Below are 8,425 nucleotides of genomic sequence, written 5' to 3'. Positions count from 1 at the left end.
TTTACAAGATTACTTACGATGTTTTCATGCCCACTTTTCATTGCGGGAGGGGAGAAGGAAGATGGAATGCACATTTGGAACATCGTGTTTTGTGGAAGTGTGTTAGTTTTGTTAAACTATTAATTGAAAACTATCTTTCTCCATAAAAAATGGAGTGGGGTTTTTCTGACGTTTTAAAATGAAACATTATCAGTTAATCTTGTTCTGAAATTTCCTTTCTTTTTTCTTCTTTTTAATAATCCTTGAAAAGTGAGGAAACAAAGTATTTCTTTGAACCAACTTGCCTTTACTTTTGCTACAGCTCTGAGGTGGGGTGGGGAGAGGCAGTCAGTCCAGAATGATCTTTTTAATTTGTTAAGACTTGAACTGTGTTACTGTGCCCTGACTTAACAGCTGTAAGTGATGGAAAATCTAGTGCATTTCTGGTAAATGGCTCCAGTGCTTAGTTAATCCTGCTGGGGAAAAAAAAACCCCACCCAAACAAAAAAAATCCTCAAGAACTCTTTTCTAGCTTAATTTTTACCTTTTACTTCTTCCCTGAAGGCTGCAGCCTACCATTCTGCTAAGTATATTGGGGTTGGACAAGATAATCTCCAGAGGTCCCTTCAACCCCTACCATTCTGTGATTCTGAATAGATTTACTAGGTACAAAACCAGGCTCTGGGAGAACCTGTTATTATGTTCTCCAGCTTGGAAACTGGAAAACTTATATTCGACAAAACATGCCTACTGCTCATATTTGAAACAGCCACCCGTGGGACATGGGCAACGAGAAGTGGTTAGTCGTGCCTGCACGCGTGGTCAGGGATTGCGGGTGCTCGTGGCAGAATACTTTATGAAATTGCCCCGTTCCTACAGGAAGCATCAGCAGAGCAGCTCAGTGTGTTGCAGTTTCTTAAACTACTGCAATTACAGCTCTTGCAAGCATCAGACTCCTCCACCAGCCTTGCTTTTGGCCCCCAGGTGCTATCCAAGCCCAGCCATTTCTGGTGGCTATTTTGCTCTGACTTTTTGTCTTTACCTCATCAGATCTGCTTGGAATGACAGAGCCATCAGTGGGCTGGGAAGGAGTGAATTTGCATCGCCTTGAAGGACAGGTGGTACAAATACAAAAGAGAAGAGTCTCCCTGTCAGCTGCTGTTGAAACCTTCCTGGGAGATAAAAACATCTTGGAGGGAGCAAAAAAAAAAAAGAGGTACTGCTTGCTTCTGGCTTTAATGGCTCACAAGCCAGTCTGTGAAAACTTGAGCTTAGTGTCACAGGGACTTGCAGTTAATTTATGCAGATTCCTCCTTAATGAGGCTGATGTGAGACCGGCCTATTTGGAAGATGATAGGTAGCTTTTGTGAAATGAATACTCTCTCCTAGGGCTTTTTAGTGCTTTCCAGCATTCTGATGATAGCGCTATAATCCTGGTAATCGGAAGGTTTCCGCTGTCTCCGTGCCTCTGGTGAGATGCTCTGATTACAACCAATCGCCCAAACATCTACTGCCCTCTCACCCCCTCCAGGCCATGTGCTCTCTGCCTCCCGGGCTTGTCCTTTTTCTTCCCACATGCAGGACCACATTTTCAAAGCAGCCTCCCTTACACCTCTGTAGAAATAATACTTCTCAATGTGAATTAGTTTAAAAAAAAAACAAACCACCTCTTTCTTTGAAAACCAAATAAAACCCAGAATGCTTATATCCGTGCAAAATGAAGTATGCTTTCGGTTTTAACCCTTTCGGAATATTTTAGGTGTTGTTAGATATGCTTCTAAAGTACGTTTTCTTGTGTTAAGGTTGAAGCAGAACACTTTAACTGATCAGAAATTCACCGGCCACCAGAGGTTTTCCTGCCCAAGTTTTTCCTTATTTTTTTGATCTGTGTGAATAATTGTGACTCCCCTGAAACCTCTGTAATTTTTTTCCCAAAAATAATTTATCTGGCTTTGTTCCTATTTAATGTCCTTTAAATAAGAGAGAGATTTTCCAATGTTTGCATTCTCTAGCACTTCACACAGAGGTACAGCGTGAAAAATGTTGATGTGCTAATGTTTCCCTTCTAATTATTCCCCTATAGACCTGAAACCATTCCCTGAAATTCTGTCTTTATGGAAGACAGACTCTGGCTCTGGTATGAATGCACAAAAATCCCAATTTGTCAACACATTAGCCGTAATGTTGGGCCTAATTCTGCTGTTGCAGGAGCGAATGAAAGATGAAGACATAAATAGCTGCAGGAGTTTAAAAATTAGTTCCAGAGCCCTACAGAATCAAGTTTTTCTGTTTGATTGACTGATTAATGAGCTGTTACCACCAGCCTGGGCTTGTGCTGCCATTGCCAGCCTGTCCGGTAACTGCTGAGCTCTAATCAACATGAAAGGAAATGTTTATACAACCTCTGCAAAGCTGAAATGCCAAGTCGAGCATGCTTGCAGGGCTGTTGGAGCAGCATGGTTATCTCTGCTCGTACCTCTTGCTCACAGGTACACACAGCACCACCTCAGGGAGTCTTTCTGACCCATTCCTGGGGCTGGATGTCTCGCAAAGTATTGTTAAGTGGGTCCCTGGGGTCTAATTTTCCTCTTACAGGTACTAACATAGCACCAGCTGTAGCCCTGCTGGGCCAGACCCTGAGCTGGGGGAAGGTAGTGCAGGGTTGGTTTAAAAAACAGCCCCATGTCCTTTATAGAAGAGGCTGCTGCCATTGCCCGCTGCCTCTGCAGGTTGGATTTGTAGCCTGCTGAGGCTGGTTTAAGGGAGCTTTGTCTCACCACCAGTCCAAGCCTGTGCTCTTTGGGCCAGGCAGCTTAAATGCAGTTAGAGAGCTGCCCTGCTAAAACCTTACCAGTCCTGACTTTAATGGCTTTTTTCTTTATGAAAAGCCGCAATCAAAATGAGATCAAAACTGTGTGTAGTGCTGTGCAAACTCCAGAAGACCCTGCCTGCCCTGGAGACTGCATTTTCTAAGTAGACAGAAACAGTGTGGCTAAAATGAGTCTTGCAACAGGTTTGCAGTAGCACAGAGAGTCAGACCTGTTCCCTGGTTCCACTGCCCTGGACCCAGGACCAGACATGGTATTTAGTAAGAAGCTTGCAGACAAGATTTATCCAGATCCACCAAGTTATCCAGCATGCAAAAGATTTCTTGATGTGTTCTAAGCAAGGATACCTTGGCCAGAAATCCCACTTGCTGATGTCTTGGTAAGAACCAGCTTGTGCTTTGAAAATTCAGACTCAGAGCTTTTTTAGCAGCTGAACTTCTGAGAAAGCCAGTTGGCTGTTCTGTACTAAACAACTGCACATATTTATCAACTGAAAACCATACGCTGCTGGATTAACAATTAAACCTTGCTGATTTATACTTCCCAATGCAAAGGGGCAGGAAACAGCTCCATCTCCACAGGTAGTTTGCTGGCTTTCCAAGCTGGCCTTCATGCTTCAAATCGAATCATCTCCAAAACAGCGTGGCCTTTGAAAAAATACAACAGTGCAGAGTTATTCTGGCTGCAGTTGTGTGTGAGTGTTTTGGTGCCTCCTGTTTTGGTATGCAAATATGCTGGTTGTGTTGGAAACAAACATATGCTTCATTTAAAGAAGTAACCAAGTGCTTTTACGTGTAATTCCTGACCAAGTTTATGTAAAATTAATTGCATCACATGTTCTGTGTATCTTTTAATTGCAAAACCAATTAACTTTAAAATGTTCTGCTTTGTAGTTCTCCTAATGGATGGCATAGTTTTAGTTGGCTTTACAAAATCCATCTTTTGTTGAAACTGGGCAGGAAGCCATACTCAGTTATCTTCTGGAAGTGAGTTCCCGTCAGCTGAGCCAGTTTCAAGCAGTCAATGCACTGAAGTTATTTTACAGGCATGGGTTTTTGGGTGAGCATCTGTATAAACCCTATCTAGTCCTTCAAGAGGAAATGCTGGGTTCCTTGGGAGAAGCGTGGCTGGCTGTTTGAGGTTGCTAGTGTTTGAAGCTGGAACAGCTGATTCCTGTGGGCTAAACTTCCATTGCTGCTGTTGTGATTGCTATGATAGCAATGTCCAGAGGAGTCTCCAGCTTTCTGAGGAGCGCAGGAGCCAGGACAATGCCCGGGAATGGTAGCAACACACTTACACAGCATGACTGAAGTGTGAGCGTGGCTAAAATACTAGTTGGTAGAGGAAGGCAGGATATACTGGGGTGGTCCATGTAGTCTTGAAAGACACTAGGTCTGGAAGGTGAGGAGGATACAGAACCCCCAGGATACGCCTGGGGGTGCTGGCTGACAGCCGGCTGGGCATGAGCCAGCAGTGCCCGGGTGGCCAAGGAGGCCACCAGCCCCCAGGCTTGTGTCAGCACTGGTGTGGCCAGCAGGGGCCGGGCAGGGATGGGGCCCCTGTGCTCGGCCCTGGGGAGGCCCCACCTCGAGTGCTGGGCTCAGGTTTGGGCCCCTCGGGACAAGAAGGCCCTGGAGGGGCTGGAGCGTGTCCAGAGAAGGGCAGCGGGGCTGGGGCAGGGTCTGGAGCACAAGTGTGCTGGGGGGCGGCTGGGGGGGCTGGGGGGGTTTAGCCTGGAGAAGGGGGGGCTGAGGGGAGCCCTTCTCGTTCTCTGCAGCTGCCTGAGAGGGGCTGGAGTGAGGGGGGGGTCGGTCTCTGCTCCCAAGTCACCAGTGACAGGTGAGAGGGAACGGCCTCAGGCTGCGCCAGGGCAGGTTTAGGTTGGGTGTGAGGGAAAATGTCTTCCCTGCCAGAGCGGTCAGGCCCTGGCACAGGCTGCCCAGAGAGGTGGGGGAGTTGCCATCCCTGGAGGGGTTCAAGAAATGTGTAGATGTGGCACTTCAGGACATGGTTTAAGAAGCATGGTAGCATTGGATTAACGATTGGACTTCATGATCCTAGAGGTCTTTCCAACCTTAATGATTCTATAATTCTATGATAGTGACTGCTTTTTCTGCCTTGGCCTGCTGCCTTTATGAACATCCCATACATAGAGCCAGTACTGCTAGTGTCTGGGCCTTACAAAGGACACTTCTGCCCCTCTAGGCCGTGGGAAGCAAAGAACAGAGTCCTACAGCCACATTCTTCCTTATTCCTGGGCTGGAAAGACAGTGGGCCAAGAGACCCTATAGCAAAGCCTGTCTCTGACCAGTAGAGATCATGGAGAGGGGGTGTACTCAGGGCAAAGCTTCAGACATCTGACGTTGCATCGTGATGTCTTCTGTGAGCTGAGCTGATGAGGTTCTGTAGCGATGAGGAAAACGATTAATAATCAGCACATAACTGAAGGGTTTCCTTTTTTAAAAAAAAAGCTCTGAAACATTTTGCAATTTGCACAGCTGTTGTCTTCAAATAGAGCTTATTATTTTTATTGTTACTTGAAGGTTTTAACACTGTTCTCTTCTGTCATATGTGTCAGGGTTTTGACTTTTGTTCGTATAATTAAGACCAGCCATAGAAAAACGAAGCTGTGCAGCTTGGTCATCGCCTGAAAATGTGTCACTGCTGCAGGGGTTTTTCTTTCTTGAGTTTCTGTCCCTTTGCCAAAGTTTGGGGATATTTTGGCAGTTGAGTAGTGTGGTTTTTGGGGGAGATTATTTATTTAAGGAAAAGGAAAGAAGGAAGTGGAAAACCCAGCTTCATTCTATTATTGAGATAAGTAAAACCAACAGGAGAAAAAACTTTATAAAACACTATATACTTCAAAAAGAGAGTTGAAAATCAGTTTATTTAAAAAGACCTAAAATATTTCAGTCTTACTGCAGTTGCCGTACCATATGAGGTCGTCCTCATCTTCTGAGCGAGGCAGGTCTGATTTCTTCTTTCTCCTGGGCCAAACACAGGGTGCACACACAGGGTGTCCCCCTCTTCCTTCTGACCTCTATTCTGGGAGCCTGTAGGAACTATGCTGTCTTTTAGATTTGACAGGATTGTGACCAGTGGATTCGCCCACACATCCCTGCACACAGAGTCATCACATAAGGCTTGTTTGGTTAGAAAGCCAAGATAAAAATAACAGGTATTTGAATAAACAGATCTTTCCACCTGATTTCTGATTACCCCCCAGCAAACAGCTAGTACAGACACCCCTGCTCTCAGCTTGAGCCGTGTTATCTTGCACTCCTCCTAATACAGGAATAACTGCAGTGCTTTTAGAGAAGCCTGTCCTGATGGATTCTGCAAGATCAAAATCAATCAGGACTCTGGCATAGAAGAGTTAACCTTTCGTCCCAAACAAGGTTTGTCCAATTCAGAACCCTGACCATCATTTCCAAAGGCTGCAGGTGCAGGTAGCAGCCAGCTCTATCCATTGCGGGGACCTGCAGCAGGTCAGAGACCACATGCCTGATCTGGAGGAGCTTGGCTGGAGCCCCGTGACTCCCCAGCTGTGGCTGGACCCCCCCAGCCCTGCTCCCAGCCCTGGCAAAGGGGAGCCAAGCTGTCCCTTTCTGCAGGAGGAGGTCTGAAAGCAGAGCCCTGGGGCACTCCGCAGAGCCACAGTATAGGCAGCAGATGGTTGCCTTAGTGTCACCCCTCTGTTGTTCCCATCCTTGTGGCTAATGAACTGGAACTGTTCAGTCCTTGGTTTTCTCTGGGGACAGGCTGCACTCTTGAAAATGTCAATAGAAAGCACTGTGAATGTTTCTTCCCTCAAAATGGACAGGATACAGAAATATAAGTCCTCAAAGAAGCGTTGCAATTGCATCATCTCGGTAGAGCTCCCGGGATGTATCTCTCCAGCACAAAGATACCAGCCTGCTTTGCCCAAGAGTCTTGACTTTGAGAGCTGCTGCCTCTGAGAACTGCCTGTGCAGAAATACCAGGCCTTGCAAGACCCTGGGTTCCTCGGCTTCTGTGCTGGGAGTGACACAGAGGAGTGGGCAGCTTCGTGTCACTTGTCATCAGGGTGTCCCTTCATGAGCATTGCTTGCCCAGGTGTGTCTGTGTAGGCTGTGGTTGTTTCCCCCCCCTCTTTCTTCCTGCAGCCATTTAGTTGGCTCTGCCTAAATGTTTCAGTGTAACTGGCATTGCTGTTGGTGGGGAAGGCTGGTGATTGACTCTGCCCTGCCTTCAGGGCTAGACAAATGCAGAGTGGTCCCTTTTACATCCGTCCATGTGCCCCCACAAGGATCCTTCACCCTTTTTTCCGTCTTTACTTCCTTTTCTTGGATATAATTCTATTCCAGGAGAATATTTCTGCTCAGCTCCACTTCATTCATGTCTCCCACCAGCAGATTACTCAGCCTCAGCTGGGCAATTCATTTGTTTTTATGAAGTATTTTTGTAATGTGGCTTGAGCCCTTTTTAATCTGTGCGCAACCGCTGAGCTGAAGTGCTTCATGGAAGAATGGATCACATGTCAGTGAGGGCTGATCCATGGGTCATTAGTTTGGACTGAATAAATAGACATTAAAGTTCAAGCTGAGCCCTACACCCATGCATACTAACCTCCTCTGTTGGCAGTGCTCTGCTCTCCCAGCCCAAACTTACTCATCGCTGAGCAGGTGTCTACAAATGTCGATTGCTGCTTGGTTCTCAAGCCTGCTCCAGGAGCTGCTGCGATCACAGGCTGGCAAAGGCAGGAGGCAATGGCTAGGAGCCAGTCGTGCCATTTATTTAATAAAACAAATGGAAAGGAATGGACAAAGATGGGCAGAAATGGTTGGCTTGGATATCTGGGATCCCCAGCCAGGAAATGGACTTTGCTGATAAAATCTGGTTCATATAGCTCATTAGGGCTCCTGGTGTTATCTCCATCTGTTACCCCGTGGGTTCCACAGGTTTATCTTGCGTATACTGGCTGGAGGGGGGTAACAGTAAGAAGTATGCAGAGAAGAACCCAGCAGAAGTGCCAGTAGTCTGAATCTGCAGGTTTTAAAATTGTATTAAGAAATCTTGTCTACAACAGACACTCAGAAGCATCGTTAAGCTGTGGGACTTGGTAGCACCCAGCATTTGAGGAATCTCAGCACTTCACAGAAAAATGACTGATGGCCCAGGGAGGCCCCAGCTGTATTCCCTGTCTGCCGCCGCACTTTTGCGCCCCGTGGCTGGGTCACTTCACATGTCTCTCTATGCTGGAAACCTTTGGATGCAAGATACAAATCCATGGATTTGTAGGGCATCCAGCATGATGGGTTTTAATTTGGTTCCTGGGTGCTGCAGGAATGTGGACAAAAAATAAATAAAAAGCACTTGGTTGGATAATGTATATATCTGCAGTTCTAAAAGACACAAATAAATGCTATAGGCTTGTAAATTATAAAGTGCCTGATGGAAAGTTGGAACTTGTCCCAGGGAGCTCACTTGGACTCCCCATTATGGGGGCTGATCCCCTTCTGACCCGGCTGCTAATGTCTCTCTCCAAAATACCTCTTCCAAGGACCCTGGAAGAGATGTGCCATGGGTCTCACTCCGGCTTGCAGCCCCTGTGGGGTTCCTCCATGGCTTTGCTTGGT

Source organism: Phalacrocorax carbo, chromosome 22 (assembly GCF_963921805.1).
Source record: "Phalacrocorax carbo chromosome 22, bPhaCar2.1, whole genome shotgun sequence".
NCBI lineage: Eukaryota > Metazoa > Chordata > Aves > Suliformes > Phalacrocoracidae > Phalacrocorax > Phalacrocorax carbo.
The sequence above is the reverse complement of the archived record's forward strand: the minus strand, read 5'-3'. Positions refer to the sequence as shown.